The following is a 16,954-nucleotide window of genomic DNA, read 5'->3' on the forward strand; positions in this document are numbered from 1 at the left end:
ACAGGGCTGAGGATGTGGCTCAGTGTTTGAATTCACCTGAGATCAAACCTGGTACTCAAAAAAAAAAAAAAAGCAGTGAGATAAAAGGATGTAAATTTAATACACAGAAATCAATATACACAAATCATGGGAATTAATAGGCACAAAGCATGACCAATTAGAAGACATTATTGATAGAGAAATCTTATTGCAATAGCAACAAAGTTGCTTCTCATTATTCACAGTAGTTATGTTCTATAAAATTGTTTTGGACACTAAATACTGAATCATTGCCCACAGGGGGAACTACAAGATTCTGGCAAATTTCTGGTTATAATGTTTTCTTATCCCCTACCCCTGGTACTGGGGATTGAACTCAGGGGTGCTTTGTCACCAAGCTACCTCCCCAGCCTTTTTAATTTTTTATTTTGAGACAGGGCCTCTCTAAGTTGCCCAGGTTGGGCTCAAACTTTTAATCCTCCTGCCTCAGCCTCCTGAGTAGCTGAGATTACAGAGGTATGCCACCATATGGGTCTCTGATCACAATATTTTCATTAACCAGTTAGTGTATAACTTTGCTTTATAAGTATTTCTGATTTTAAAACCCCTTATTTATTTTGTTAATTACATACACCCAATACACTAAAAGCATGAATGAATCTTATCTAACAAATATTCTCCAAATGTATGTTAGAGACTTAAGAATACTAAACAGCATCTCAGCCCTTTTTAACTGTGAAATCAATAAGAATCACAAAGAATACAAAAAAATAGCACTAAATACATCATTAAAAAGATACATGTTTATGGTGGGGGGAGTTAAATGAAGGTGTTGAGTCAACTCAAATTTTTCAGAAGTGAAAAATTTGCAAAAGTGCCTTGAGCATTGATAAAATATATTTTATCCAGTAGGTAAATCCACAAATATGGAATCTCTGAATGATGAGCAAAGTCTGTATCTGGAAAAAACAAGAAATGCACAAAAGAATTATGCGAAAGACTTTAAAACGCTCCTGAACACAAAAATAGGCTTGAACATCACTTGTTTTTAGAGGGGATGGCTAGACTTCATGGAGATGATGGTAGTTCTGATTTCACTTATAAATGTAACATCTTCCAAATGAAATGGTGAATGTTTTATGAAACTTGAAAAGTTGACAGCTGAGATGAAAAAACAACCACATAAAAATAGCTGAGAAAAATACTGTAAAACAAAAGACATAAGGAAGGACTTATGCTAACATAAAACCACTATAACACATCTCCTGTTAAAACAGCATGGCACTCACACAAGAAAAAACACATGTACTGAAGGAATAATGCACAGCCCAGAAAAAGACCTCAACTCCATAATATTTGGAAAATTATAAAGATGGCATCTCAAATCCCTGGAATGTTTTAGTAACTGGTACCCTAGAACAACTGATAGCCATTAGAAAATAGTAAAAATCAGATCCATGCCTCACACCATGTGCAAGAATAAACTCCAAATGGATTCAGGTCCTCAGTGTAAAACAAGAAAGCAAAAAAAAAAAAAAAAAAAAAAAAAAAAAAAAAGTGGAAACACTAGAAGAAAATATAAGAGAATTCCACTATAACATGAGTGTAGAAAAAGGCTTTCTGTGACTCAAAATCCTGATGCATTAAAAAAAATCACTAACCTTGTCAACATAAAAATGTGGTTTTTTTTTAGAATGCATTACTAAAAAACATCATAAGCAAAGACAAATGACAAACTGGGAGAAAGTATCTGTACTATATATCACACACAGGATTAATGTCCCTAAAATACAAAAAAAAAAAAGCTCTTAAAAATTTAAGGAAAAATAAGGCAAATGATATGAACTATCCACAAAGATATAAGAACAGGTGACAGAAATTGAAGTTTCACTTAAGAGAACTCCCAATAATGCACCAATGGGAAGTGGTCACACAAATCCTTTCACACACAACAATTTAAGACCTGGATAAAATACTTCTTATAACTATTTAAAGGCACAGTCAATGTTCAAGAGCAGAGAGAAGCTGTGCTACCATTAGAATGTCCAGTTGAAGTCCAGGTCCTTGGTGTGTCACGAACAGAGAGTTGAGCAAGACACACAGAAGTAACAGGCAAAGCACAGGTTGTTTGAAGGCGAAGGTAGCGCTCCATTAGGTAGAGCACAGTGGGCTGAGAGAAAAAGAGATGCTCACGGCCCCAGTGTCTGGAAATTAGGGTCTTATATCCTGAGCTGTGGGGCCTTCTTTTCCCTATACAGACCTGATGGAAGACCTTACCCCATTTGTTCCCATTGGTTACTTTAGAAAATTTACTTAGAAAGCTGCCCACTTTACTCCCATTGGTCCTTTTAAAATATAGATCCTGTGGTTGGAGTTGTCATGGTGATAAGTTCTCACTGGAGGGAATTGTCATGGTAATGGGGACTCACTGTAAATCGGGGCATGATGGTCTCCTTGTCCTGTCCTCTAGCAGCTTCTTTCTACTGTGTCTCCACCATCTTGGTATCCCCAGAATCCTACCTAACAGCTGGAGGAGAGTTGATTCTCCAAAAGAGGCAGCTGGAACAAGTAAGAATTGTTTGAAGATGGATTCATAAAAATTACTCAATCCAAAGAACAAAAAGAAAAAAAAATGTTGAAGAAAAGTAAAGAGAACCTCAGAGACCTAAGAAATGATTCCAAGTGTGTCAAAGCAGGGATAATTGGAGACTTAAAAGAGGCAGAAAAAGAGAAAGGAGACCTCGAGACTGAAAACTTGCACAATGTGGCAGAAAACATTAGTAGATTCCAGGACCCTAAGTTTGATAAACACAAAGAAAACTGCCCCCGGGCACATCATAGTCCAATTGCTACATGAAGATAACCAGAAAATCTTGAAAGTAGACAGAAGAGAAAAATACATTCCATTCAGGGGAACAGTGATAAGATTATGGATGACTTCTCAACAAAAACCATATATACCAGAATATATTCAAATTAGGTATTAAAGTGCAAAAGTGTAGGAAAAAATTTTTAAAACCTGCCAACAAAGAATTGTATCTCCATTGGAACAAAACAAAAGAAGTTCTACTTCTGGAAAGTTCAAGAAAACTCCTAACAACCCTTTGACAGACAACTATGAACTTTGGACAAAATACTCCCCAGAGAATCTAGAGAGTGACCAAAACAAGCAGATCCTGTTGTCATGTACTTTAGCTTAAGGGCAGGCTAAGGCAAGACATGGTGAGTACCCACGAGGAGGCTTAACCTCTCAATCAAAACTTGTAGTCTTTCTGGCTTGAAAACAGAAGTTTAAGGAAACTATAACTGCTGGAAAGTTCAGGGAGAACATCAGCAAGAAGGGATCTAGAGACAGGAAACCACATATTTTGTGTATAAATTCAACCCAAGTGTCTGACCAACACCTTAATCACACACAGATTGTGAACAGATAGGCTGATGTTAAAAAAACTCAACTCAAACTCGAACTGCTACCAAAGATACCAAGAGTTTTCAGTTTAAATTCAACAAGCTAGGGGAGGGGGGATAGTAGGGGATATGAAAGGTAGCAGAATACAACAGTCACTAATATGCCATTATGCAATAATGTGAGTATGTAACAGAAGTGATTCTGCAATCTGTATTTGGGGTAAAAATGGGAGTTCAAAACCCAATTGAGTCTAATGTATGAAAGATGATATATCATGAGCTCTGTAATGTTTTGAACAATCAATAAAAAAAATAAAAAATAAATTCAACAAGCTTAGTTGTCTGCTAAAACAAAGATTTCTTCTGAGGAATGTAACAGAATCCAGAGTGCATTTTAAAAGTCTGGTATAAAATTTTAGATCACTCAACTACATAGCCAGGAAAATGTGATCCAGTTTCAAGAGAAAAAGTCATAAGTCAATTAAGCCAACCTGATATGACCCAGATGTCAGATTCAGATTAGGGCTTGATAGCAGCTATAAGGTCAAGGGAAACATGCTTTTAACAATTTATAAAAATATTAAAAATTGAGGGGCCTGAGGTTGTGTCTCAGCAGTAGAGCACTTGCCTAGCATGTGTGAGGCACTGGGTTCGATCCTCAGCACCACATAAAAATAAATAAACAAAATAAAGGTATTGTCCATCTACAACTAAAAAAAATTAACAACTGAAAATTCTAGAGCTAAAAATATAACTTCTTAACTTAGAAAAATCCACTGGACAAAGCTTAAAAGCAGAATAGAAATGACAAAGAATCCATGATCAGACATCGATCAATGGAAAATGTCCAGACTGAAGAAGAAAGATAAGATTTTTTTTTCCCAAAAAATGAACAGGAGTTTAGGGAAACTGTGACGAAATACCAAAAGAACTAACATGTAGGCTGGGGTTGTGGCTCAATGGTAGAGCGCTCGCCTAGCACATGTGACCCTGAGTTTGATCCTTAGCACCACATAAAAATAAATAAAGAAAACAAAGGTATTGTGTCCCAACTACAACTAAAAATATTTTTTAAAAAAAGAACTATCATGCTTTGTAATTAGAGTTTTTAAATGAGAGGAGGAAAGAATGGGTAGTGTGGATAAGGGGTGGCAGTATTTGGAGAAATAGTGAAAATTTCCCAAATTACTGAAAGACATAAATTTATAGATTCAAGAAGTCTCTAGCCAATCCCTAACAGAATGATAAGTAAAAAAGCATCCCTTCATAATCAAAATGTTGAAAACCAAACAGAGAGAATTTTGAAAGCTGCTAGGAAAAAAAAAAGACGCAACATATAAAGGGAAAAATCATTTGAAACCAGTGGATTCTCATCAGCACATATGGAGGCCTCCAAGGCCACAGAACAACATCATTAGTGTTGAAAAGAGAATAAAAATTTGCAACTCAAAATTCTACATTTGGTGAACATATCCTCAAACATGAAACAAAATAAAGACATTTTCAGATAAAAGTTTAAAAAAAAAGAGAATTTTATCATCAAAAACCATGCATTACAAGAAATTCTAAAAGAAATTCTTCAGGGTGAAGGGAAATTAAAACAGAAAATCAGATCTTAAGAATGAAATTAAAAGCCAGACATAGTGGCACACACCTGTAATCCCGTGTGGCTCAGGAGGCTGAGGCAGGAAGATTGCAAGTTCAAAGCCAGCCTCAGCCCTAAGCAACTTAGAAAGACCCTATCTCTAAATAAAATATTTTAAAAGGCTGGGGCTATGGCTCAGTGGTTATGTGCCCCTGGGTTTGATTCCCAGTATCCCCATTTCCCCAAAATGGACTTAGCAGCATTTAAAATGGTAAGGGTCTAGGTAAATATTTTGAAAATATTTTTCCTCTAATGGTCCTTGTTCCCCTATAGACAGAATAGACAGGGCAACTGTAGCATGAATGGGCAACTGGTAGAGTGGTAAATGGACATATAGGATCACAAGGTGCTATGATTTGGATAAGCATCTTGAAGGGGAGAGTAGGACCTGGCCCCTTCTTCTCTGCTTCTTATCTAATGTTTTTAATGGGTAAGATTTAAAAAGAAGATATATGATTTGCCATGAGTGCATGAAGAACTGGTCCACAGCATTGGTCATCAGGGAAATCATGGTAGCAACTCTGTGTCAACTTGGTTATGCTACAGTGCCCAGTTATTCACACATCAGCCTAGGTGTTGTGATTACAGTCCATAATCAGTCGGCATAAGGAGAGGAGAGTACCTAGATGGTCTAAATGGGCCTGGGTCAATCAGCAGAAGGGCTGAAGGGCCAGGCTGAAGCTCCCTGAGTAGGAAAGTTTCTGCCTGTGAACAGCAGCTCCTTCCCCTGCCCCAGAGCCCCGGTTTGACTGACCTGGAGAATGCATAGTTGGCTGCAGGAAGGATATAACCTAGCAGCCTTCAGGAGACCCTCGAGGAGACAGCTCACTGCATCTGCGGGTTGCTGTCCTGTGGTGTCTGGACCCTGCTACACTCTGGGGCTGCTGCTCTCACATGGGTTTCTGAGACATTAGGCTCACCAGGTTCCAAGGATGGGCTCCCCTGGGGGCCACTCAGGGTACAGGGACAGCTTGCATCCCCTTCTAGCCCCAGCCTCTGAAGAGGGCTCATGTCTCACTGAGGGGCCCTCTCACTGTGCTTTTCTGAGCACTAGGACTTATTTAGAGGAGAAGGATCTGGAGATTTTCAGTGTGGGGTGTGTTCTGGGGGTTGGCTGTACAATGCCCTCTGTCCCTTCTTTTCTACAGCTCTCTTGGCTCGTGTATTTTTTCTACACCTTGTGCCCATCAGAGACACACCTTATTTGCTATTTTTCTACAACTGAGATTCAGGAAAAACACACGATGTCCCACTGACACTCAATTTGCAAGGCACAGGTTTTCTGGTCCCAGGGCAGTGATCTGCCTGCAGTCTGCTTTCTGCATGAATTATCTGTATTCATGTCGAATCATTCTGGACAGCTCTGGGGAGGCCGCTACAGCTTCTGCTCACTCCTGTCAAGGCTTAAAAGAGCAGGCGAGGTGAGTCGAATCAGTGAGCCTCCTCTGAACCTGGCCGGACAGGTCACTGCAAAGCTTCACCTTTGATGCAAAAGACTGAGGAGCTCCGTGCTACCAGTGTGTGTGTGTGTGTGTGTGTGTGTGTGTGCGCGCGCGCATGCGTGCGTGCTTCTTCTTAAGTACGGTAAAAAAATACATAACAAAATTTCAAAACTTACCATCTTTTTGGGGGGTGGGGGTGGTTACTGGGGATTGAACTCAAGGGCACTTGACCACTGAGCCACATCCCTACCCTATTATGTAGTTTATTTAGAGACAGGGCTTCACTGAGTTGCTAAGCGCCTTGCTTTTGCCAAGGCTGGCTTTGAACTCGCAATCCTCCTGCCTCAGCCTCCCGCTGGGATTACAGGCGTGATCCACTACAACCAGCCCAAATTTACCATCTTCTCTTTCTTTTTAAGATGTACAGTTCAGTAGTGCTAAGTCTATTCACATGGTGGTACAAATTCACTTTCATTTTAAAAGTCACTGTGCCATCCTGTGGATTTACACATGGTCTGCTGGGGAGTGTTGTGGGGCTTCTCCTCTGGGATTTTTTTGGAGGTACCACCTAGCTACGTTACCAGAGGCCTCCATGTATGTTTCTCTGCTTCTAGGGTGTATTTGAATGTAAGTGACTCACCTCCAGCCAGGAATCCAAAATGATATCCTTATATGTGAGTCTTCCCTGCAAAGTAGGAATCACTTGAGGCGACAACTGTGGTGTCTGTGGGTTGCACTTCTGTGGGTTCAACCAACTGGAAGATTTTCAGGACAAAAAAAAATGGCATCTGTACTGAACATGTACAGACATTTTTTTCCTTGTCTTTATTCCCTAAAGAATACTATAGGACAACTAGTCACACGGCACACCGCATTAGGTACCATGTTACCTAGAAATGATTGAATGAGTACTGGAGGTGTGCATGGGTTATATGCAAATACCACACCACTTTATGTAAGATGCTTGAGCAGCACAGATTCTGATATGCACGGGGTCTTGGGGGGAATGCAGTAGAGGCAGATTAGAGACTTAGAATAAAGGGAGAGATATATACTGATGTTTAAAAAGAAATGCCCACGAGCCACTGAGGTGCAGGAGGCACAGCTGTAGGTCTTGAGTGACGAGTCTTCAGCCTGTATCCTTGTAAAATGAGGGAAATACACAAAACACAGAGAAAAATAGTCCCAAATTGTGTGGCTCCACCCTGGCTCCACTTCCATGCTGGCCCCCAGCTGCAGCCCTTGTACAACTACTGCACCCCCAGTCCAGAGAGGGGCTTCTCACTCTCAAGATGGCCCACTTGAAAAGTGCATCCATTTCCTAAAGAAACCTCTGGCTACACGTTTGTCTTGACTCGTGCTAAAATTCTTTTCCATCACATCTGCCACGAACATTGGTTGTCCTGAGTTGGAGTTTCCCTTCCCTCTGGGGACTCCTTGGACACTTCTCCAGAGACATCTCTTCTCCCATGACAGAGAGACAACCTAGAGTGAAGGTCTGAGACTTTAATGTGCCCGTAAATGACAGTTGACAAGTCCTGGAGCCCCCCTTCCAGGGGTTAGAACTCGGTGATTACGGAGTGGCACCTGGCCTGCTGTGACTGCCACAGGTCCTGGCAGGATCTCCAGAAGTCATCCTTGGGGAACCAGACCCCAGGCAGGCCTCAGAAGAGGGGGTACCCCAGGCTTCTCCCACTCCATTTGAGCCCTGAGCACCCTGCCATGAGTCACTTCTTGACTGTCCAGCTTCAGGTTCCTAGAGAACATCCTCTGGGGACCTTGAGTGAAAGCCATCCCTGTCTCACAGGGCAATTGTGAGGATAATAAGTGGGAGACATAAAGTAAACCTGGGTTCACGGTCCTCTGTCACTGTTGGGGCTGGCCCAAAATGGCTGTAGTTAGGCTCCCTCGCCAAGACTTCTCCTGGGCTGTGCTATGTGTATAGCCAGGGCTGGGATCTGGCTGTTATGGTTAACCGAGGCCAGAAACACTCTCATTCAGTGCATACACTCAAGGTCATAAACATAACTTGTGAGCATGCACCCCCTATGTAACCTGTTGGCCGCAGGCAGTGGGCCTTCTGTGTTTGGCCTGCCTAAAAAGGGTATTTGGAAAAGACTTAGGGACAAAATGGGGGCTCGGCTGGGAGCTAAGTTGAGGCTGGAGGCTGGAGGCTGTGGCCACCACTGAGTAAAGCATGTCTACTATCCTTACAGCATCTTGCTTCCTCTTCTACCTGCCAAGCCCCGAACCTTGTTTCCTGGGTCTGATCTCCCACACGACAGGGGACTCAGGGGACATGCAGCCCAGGAGATCTAGCTAGAAAGATAATAAATATTTTTATCACAAGAAACAATCATTGGTGAATACAAATCAGACTTGCCATTTAACCTTGGGCTGGTCAATTCCCACTCTGAGTCTTGGTTTTCATATCTGTTCAATGGGCAGATTGGAGGTGGAGAGTATGGGAGGAGACCTACTGTAGCCAGCAACCCCGAAAGAACCCTCTAGATCTGTCTCCAGGATACTTCTCTCCATGCTTCTTTGAGAATAAAAATAAGCGTTGCTAGTAATCATGGTGCCCATGGACACACAGTGGGAGCTAGAGACAGGGACCACCACAGGGGTGAGTCACAAGTGTACTTCTGAGCCTCAGCTCATGACCTATCACGGCTGGGAGGCTTGGGGTGTGCCACCCTCAACCAGTCAGCTTTGCATGGCTGAGATCAGGGTACCATGATGTGTTGTGAATGTCTGCAGTACATTACCTTTTGCACAGGCCAAACTGGAGCTGAGTATACCGGAAGCCAATGAACATTCCTTTAGGTAACCAATCAAGCCAGCGCCCTTCTTTTATTCAAGGAGCTAACTGGGGTCCTCTTATCCTTTCTAAATGGAAGCCCCAAGAAAATTTGCCTTATCTGCACACTCATCAGACTCTATTTCATTTCCATCACCATTGGGTCACAAGATCTCAGTGTCCAGCATCCAGCTCACTCAGGACAGGAGAAGATCCAGTCCAGTCATTCCCAAGGGTCAGAAGAAGCCATGGTGTCTGGGGACAGGGAGGGAGGAGAAATAAAAATGAGGGAAGAAGGGAAGAAAGAGGGATAAAAACAGAAAGGAAAAGGTGGAAGGAGAGGGAGAGAGGGAGAGAGGGAGAGAAGCCACAGAAAACAAGATAATTCCTTCATCTATCCACTTGGTGACGAGTCGGAATTCAAATAGAGAAGAAAAATGCAAAACCCACGCTTCACAAAGAGCGAAAGGGAAATGCGAACCGCACCCCTCTCCTCTGAAATGTATTGCTCATCATTCCGTGTCACTGCAAATGTGTGCGCTGTGTCCTCTCTCAGAGAAGCAGGACACATTTGCATAATCTAAATGTCACCTAGATCTTGTAATAATAAACCCATGAGCCATTCGAGAAGGTTTGACTCATGTTCCCTGGAAACCTTTGCTTTCTCTGCTGGGCCCCAGCCTAGAGCCTGAAATTCTAGGTGCCATTGCAAGGCAGCCGGATCCCCCTCAGCAGCTGCTTTCCAAAACCCCCAGGGCAAACTGAGGGTGGACCCCGTCCCTGTTCCCCAGGGAATTTTAACATCCAGCATTGAGAGAGGACAATGAACATTTGCAGAATGAGAAAGGAGAAAAGGGCTTATGTCAGGGTAGGGGAAGGGCCATCTCCTCCCAGACCAGCCTCCACTGAAACTGACCACTGTGAGGATGCTTAAGGCATTTTGACATCCAGAGGGGAACGAACGCCTCCCTCCCTCTTGCTCCTGGAACTCAGTGTGCAAAAGCTAGGACCCTGTGGATTCGGCCAGTTTCAGAGTCGCTACCATATGCTCAAATTTAAGCCCTGAGAGTTATGAAAGTAATCGAAAGAGGCAAGGTATCTGTCCTGTGGTGTTTAACAGCCTGGTGGGAATGGTAGAAAATAAAATATGAGCCCAGTCAGATGGAAATCAGGGTTATGCACAAAGATAAGGCAAGAGGGGAGGTGTAGAATCTGGGGGTGGGTACAGAACAGGGAATTTAGGAAATGTTTTCTTGAAAAAGCGATGTATGAGTGAATATGCAAAGGAAAGGAAGAAGGGGGCCCCATGAGAGCTGTGCCAGACATAAGGGAAAGCAGGTGCAAAGACCCTGGGGCAAGAATGTGCCTGGCTGTTTGACGATTAACAAGGAAGGTAGTGAAGGGGCAGGGGAAAAGCAAGCAGGGGACCATGTAGGAGACAATTACAATGATCCAGTCCAGTCATGAGGATGACTCGCACAGGTAACAACGAATGTGGCAAAAACCGAGCAGAATTGGGATTTGTTTTAAAGTTAGGTGATGAATTACAAAAAGAAGAAAAGTCAAAGAGGGTTCTAAGATTTTTAGGTCTAAGTCACTTGAATGTTAGAAATTTCCATCGCATTGCCATAACAAGGTCTTTTATAATCCAATTGAAGTTACAGAAGGTGGCCAGGGAGTGAGTGGAAGGGGAAATGTTTGGGGATGAATTCTCCCCTCCCCACCTTGGCACCAAAGATGCCCCAATGTCAGCCCACTCCCACTCCCAGTCACTTTAAAATCTAATATGATTTTGTAATGAGGTATTGCGTCGACATCCAATAAGCTTCATACCTCTCAAGTACTCAGCTCGATGAGTTTGACAGCCACAGACACCGGTGACACTGCCCCTCTTGACCAGATATAGAATATTGCCTGCACCCCAGAAAGTTCCTTCCTGACCCCGTTACTGTCAATCCCCCATCCAGATCCTCAGGCAACTCGTATTCTGATTTTCTCCCAACCTAGATTATTTTAGCCTCTCTAGAACTTCACTTACGAGAATCAGGCACACTTGACGTCTGGCATATTGACCTCAACATGTCTATGAGGATGTATATCTGTCATCTTCTCCTTTGCCAAGAAGTATCCCATGTTTGAATCCATCACCATCTACTTATCCATGCACCTATTCATGGGTTTCTTTCCAGCTTGGGGTGATCCTAAATAAAGCTACTATGAACATTTGTGTACCATCTTGATGCCATATGTTTTCATTTTTCTTGGGAAAAACACCAGAGATGGAAAATGTTAGTTAGTGTGTAAGTATACATTTAACGTAGTAAGAAACTGCCAGATAGTTTTCCAAACTGCGCCACTCTGTATTTCTACTACTGGCGTAGGCATTGTTCCACATCCTCCCTGGGTCTCTGGGCTGTCAATCTTTTTAACATTAGTCATGCTAATGGATGCATGAGAACATCTCATTGTAGTTTTCATTTGCATTTCAAATTTATAATTAGTATTTTGACTACTAATGGCACTGAGCACTTTTCATGTGTAAATGTTCCATCCATTTATCTTCTTTGGTGCAATGTCTGTTCAAATATTATTCCCAATCGTTAATTGAGTTGTCTTGTTATTATTGATTTATATAAATTTTTTTATAGACTTTGCAGATGTGTCCTTTGTCAGATACATGTACCGTGAATAGTTTGTCGGGAGTTTCTCTGTATACTTTCTTGCTTCAACATTTACTTTGAAATAGCTTGAGACTTTCAGAAAAAATTGAAAAAACTGTCCAAAGAATCTACGTATTGCCTTTACTCAGAGCCCATAGATGCAAATATTTTCCACGTTGGTTTCATCACCCTCTGTTTCTGTCTGTCGTGCACACATGGTGTGAGTGTGTGTGTGTGTGTGTGTGTGTGTGTGTGTGTGTTCCTGAACTGTTTGAGACTGACAGATGATATCCCTTTATCTCCAATATTTCAGTGAATATATTCTAAAAACAAGGACAAGAACAAACTCACCTGCCCAAACCCAAATGATAGACCAAGAGACACAAGGTATAGCAAAAATGAGGCTTTCTACTGACAGTCTTGCAAGATGGGGTGTGCAAGGTCCCTCCCCGGGTTCCTCACTGAGTTCCATAGGGGGTACAGCCTTCCTGAACTAGGTTTTACTGTCTGCTCTTGGGTTATCCAAAGAAATGTACCTTTAGTTGTCCTCACCTCCCTTTGTTCTCCGTGGCAGGAAAACCTTCCTGGGTTGCATGCATCTTGCCCTCTCCCTCTGTTGGTTAGGCCAGCCCCTTCCCTGTCACCTCCTGTCTGTCAAGGGGCTGTGAATTTGTCACACTCCAGTGCTAACTGCTTTTAACTTTCCATTCTGCTCTCCCTGACAGCTGCCTACCTTACACCCCAAGGAATTTCACATTTAAGGCTAAGTACAGTATTCTGAAAATAGACCACTGGACTTTCTATTTCTCCCTCGTAGCCGCAGTACAATGATCAAGATCAGTATTGACACTTATTCAATATGATTATTTAACCTGTGGACCATGTTCAATACTCACCTTTTCTCCCAGAAAATCTCTTGGTGGCAAAATTAAAAAAAAAAAAACACACATTGCTAGATTCAAGGTCCCACATCAAGACCACACAGCGTTTAGTTTTCATTTATCTTGAGTCTCCTCCAATCTGGAACAGTTCCTCAGTCTGTCTGTCTGTCCATCATGGTTTATTTTTATTGGCATAACTTTGAAGTGCACATAGCATTTATTTTGTGGACCAGCTTCTTCATTTTCTTCATGGTATCTTTTGAGGAAGAGAAATTTTCATCCCAATTAAGTACAACTTATTGGGACTTAGTTTTTGTTTTTTAAAGGTTGATTTCTATGTCCTAAGCAAATTTTACCTACCTTGAAGTCATGGAAAGAGACTGAGTTTTGTTCCTAGAAGCATTAGGGTTCTGGCATTTAAATTTAGATATCTTTTATCCATCCCAAATTAATTTTCCTGCATGGAATGAGATAAGGCTGAGAAACCTTGTTCTAATACCATTTCTTAAAGATGGATTCCCTTTCCCCAGTGAATTAATTTGGTAGCTTTACCAAAAATAAATTGACCATAGATGGCTCTTTTTTCCTAGAATTTCTATTTTGTTCCACTAACCTGTTGCTTAGGACAAAACCAGACAGTTTTGATTACAGTGGCTTCATCAGAAGTCTTGAGATCAGAAAAATCAAGATGGTTTTGTCTAATGTTCCTTTAAATTTCTGAAAAATTGTAGAATCCAATTTCTTCAAGAAAGGCTGTTGAGATTTTGATTGGGTCTGTATGGAATCAATAAATCAATTTTGGGGGAAAATATATTTAAGTTATTGAGATAAACTTACATTTATTTAATGTAAGTTAATTATTTAAGAATAATAAGCTTATTATTTATTTATATCTCACATTTATTTAGGTCTTTTGAATTTTCTCTTATCAGTGTTTTTTAAGGTCTTACACAGGGTGCTAGAATTATTCCTAAGAAACTGATGTATTTGGTGCATGTCAATAGTATTTTATTTTATTTTATTATTTTTTATTGGTTGTTCAAAACATTACAAAGCTCTTGACATATCATATTTCATACATTAGATTCAAGTGGGTTATGAACTCCCATTTTTACCCCGTATACAGATTGCAGAATCACATTGGTTACACATCCACATTTTTACATACTGCCATATTAGTAACTGTTGTATTCTGCTACCTTTCCTATCCTCTACTATCCCCCCTCCTCTCCCCTCCCATCTTCTCTCTCTACCCCATCTACTGTAATTCATTTCTCTCCTTGTTTTTTTTCCCATTCCCCTCACAACCTCCTATATGTAATTTTGTATAACAATGAGGGTCTCCTTCCATTTCCATGCAATTTCCCTTTTCTCTTCCTTTCCCTCCCACCTCATGTCTCTGTTTAATGTTAATCTTTTCCTCCAGCTCTTCCTCCCTGTTCTGAGTTGCTCTCATTATATCAAAGAAGACATTTGGCATTTGTTTTTTAGGGATTGGCTAGCTTCACTTAGCAAAATCTGCTCTAGTGCCATCCATTTTCCTGCAAATTCCATGATTTTGTCATTTTTTAGTGCTGCGTAGTACTCCAATGTGTATAAATGCCACATTTTTTTATCCATTCATCTATTGAAGGGCATCTGGGTTGGTTCCACAGTCTAGCTATTGTGAATTGTGCTGCTATGAACATCGATGTGGCAGTATCCCTGTAGTACGCTCTTTTAAGGTCTTCAGGGAATAGTCCAAGAAGGGCAATAGCTGGGTCAAATGGTGGTTCCATTCCCAGCTTTCCCAGGAATCTCCATACTGCTTTCCAAATTAGCCGCACCAATTTGCAGTCCCACCAGCAATGTACAAGAGTACCCTTTTCCCCACATCCTCGCCAGCACTTGTTGTTCAATAGTATTTTTAAAAACTCATTTTCTATTGTTTGTTGTTAGAATATAGTACAATTGAGTTTTCTCCCTTAACTTTGCAGACTGCAATCTTGTTAAGTTCATTTATTAGATTCATGATTTTTTTTGAAGATTTCATGGTGTTTTCTACATACGTAGCCATGGTCTCTGCAAATAATGACAGTTATTATATTTTTGCCATCTTTATGCCTGGCTTTTCTTTTCCTTGGGATTGCACTTGCTAGGACTTTCAGTGCAATGTGGAACATGAATGCAGAAAGTGAATTTTTTAAAAATATATATTTTTAGTTGTAGATGGACACAATACCTTTATTTTATTTTTTACGTGATGCTGAGGATTGAACCCAGTGCCTCACACATGGTAGGCAAGGGCTCTACCTCTGAGTCACAACCCCATTCACTGTATTTTATTTTTACGTGATGCTGAGGATTGAACCCAGAGCCTCACACGTGCCAGGTGAGCACTTACCACTGAGCCCCAGCCCCAGCCTGAAAGTGAGCATTCCTGACTTGTTCCTCATCTCAGTCTCAAACTGGGCAAGATGTCAGCAGCAAGCGTTTCTAGAATGACTTTTATCAGGTTGAAGTTCCCTGCTATTCTTAATTTGCAGAGATTTTTTTTCCTACATGAAGGGATGTTGAAGTTTGTGACAGAAACCATACAGCCTGAAGCCCAAAACCTACTATCCGTCCCTGGAAAAAGAAAATTCTGACCTGTTCTCTAGAGAAAAATATCAAGAATGCAGTGGTTCATGGTGTATAGATCACTTTGGATCCAATGAAGAGACTGAAACTGTTCTGTCTGATATGTGGAAGCTAACCCACAGTAAGAGAGGTGTTGAGGGAAAGAATAGAAGTTCAGTAGATTAGACACTGGGGGATGGGGGGAAGGGCAGGGGGATAAGCCAAGGAAAGACAACAGAATGAATCTGACATAATTGTCCCATGTACACATATGAAAACCACACAGTGAATCCCACCACCATGTATATCCATAAGAATGGACTCTAACTAAAATAAGATATATTCCATGCTTGTATATTATATCAAAATGGATTCTGCTATAATGTATAACTTAAAAAGAACAAATAAATATAAATAAACCAATAAATTATGTCCATGACTGCATTTGAATGATAAGAAAAAAAAAATGAATTGATAGCTGACCCAGAATGGTTGAGGACTAGCTCTAAGCTATTAATTATTTGACTCACCCATAATTCTGTAATAAGATTTTGGAATAAAAGTGAGAAGTAGATTCATTTTTTTCAATAGACAGGGAACCTCAGTCTCACACTAAATTGAACTTTGCTCAAAATTAAAGAGCTTTCAAGTAAAATTGTCTAGACCTTCTGTCAAAATAAGCTCAATTGTATTAAAGAATATTAAATTGTATTCCAAATAAAAGCAAATATGACCACCAAAAAAAAAAAAAGAGTAGACATCATATATTTAGTGGAATTGTGCATCTTAAGGCCTTCAATGAATGGAATGAATCTCAAAGGGAAATGTTTGCAATCACTAGAATATTAAAAGGACTCAAAAAGGCCAGAAGACTAGGGGAAATATTTTCATAAAATAAAACAGAAAAAAAAAGTGTCTGTCAGTATTGCACAAAAAGCTCATGAAAATTGAAAGGAAAAACATCAAAACTTTAATGTAAGTGGGCAAATGACATGAATAGATGATTCACAAAGAGGCAATACGAGGAATAAATATAAGAAAATGTTCAACTTCACTACCTCTTATTGAGGTGCAAATTAAAATTATAATGGGGTACAGTTTATGCATTAAATTTGAAAAATAAAATACATGCTGATAAAACACATAAATATAGTGGAACTGGTAAATGATTTCTATTCATAGAAATTGCTAGAACTTCTCTTGAATTCAGATGTTCCTATCCCTGGAATGATCCTATTTCTGAGACCATAACCTAAGGAAATTACCACCCCCCCAAAAAAAAAGAAAAATAGAAGAAGATACTGTGCTTGTCTTTATGATAGTCATTTAAAGGAGTGAGATGGGAAATAATTGAAATGTACACTAAAAATGCAGCAATTGTGTAAATCTTTCTATTAATTACATCATCCATTTGGCCATGATCATGACCAGTGATAAAGGATTTGCTCATGATCAACAATCATTGGAAATGAATGCAGCATGATAGACAGTCTCTCAAGATATGAGACCTAATTAAAAGCAGAGTAACAAAATTATAATTA

The sequence above is a fragment of the Spermophilus citellus genome (genome assembly GCF_964194105.1).
Source record: "Spermophilus citellus genome assembly, chromosome: 13".
Lineage (NCBI taxonomy): Eukaryota > Metazoa > Chordata > Mammalia > Rodentia > Sciuridae > Spermophilus > Spermophilus citellus.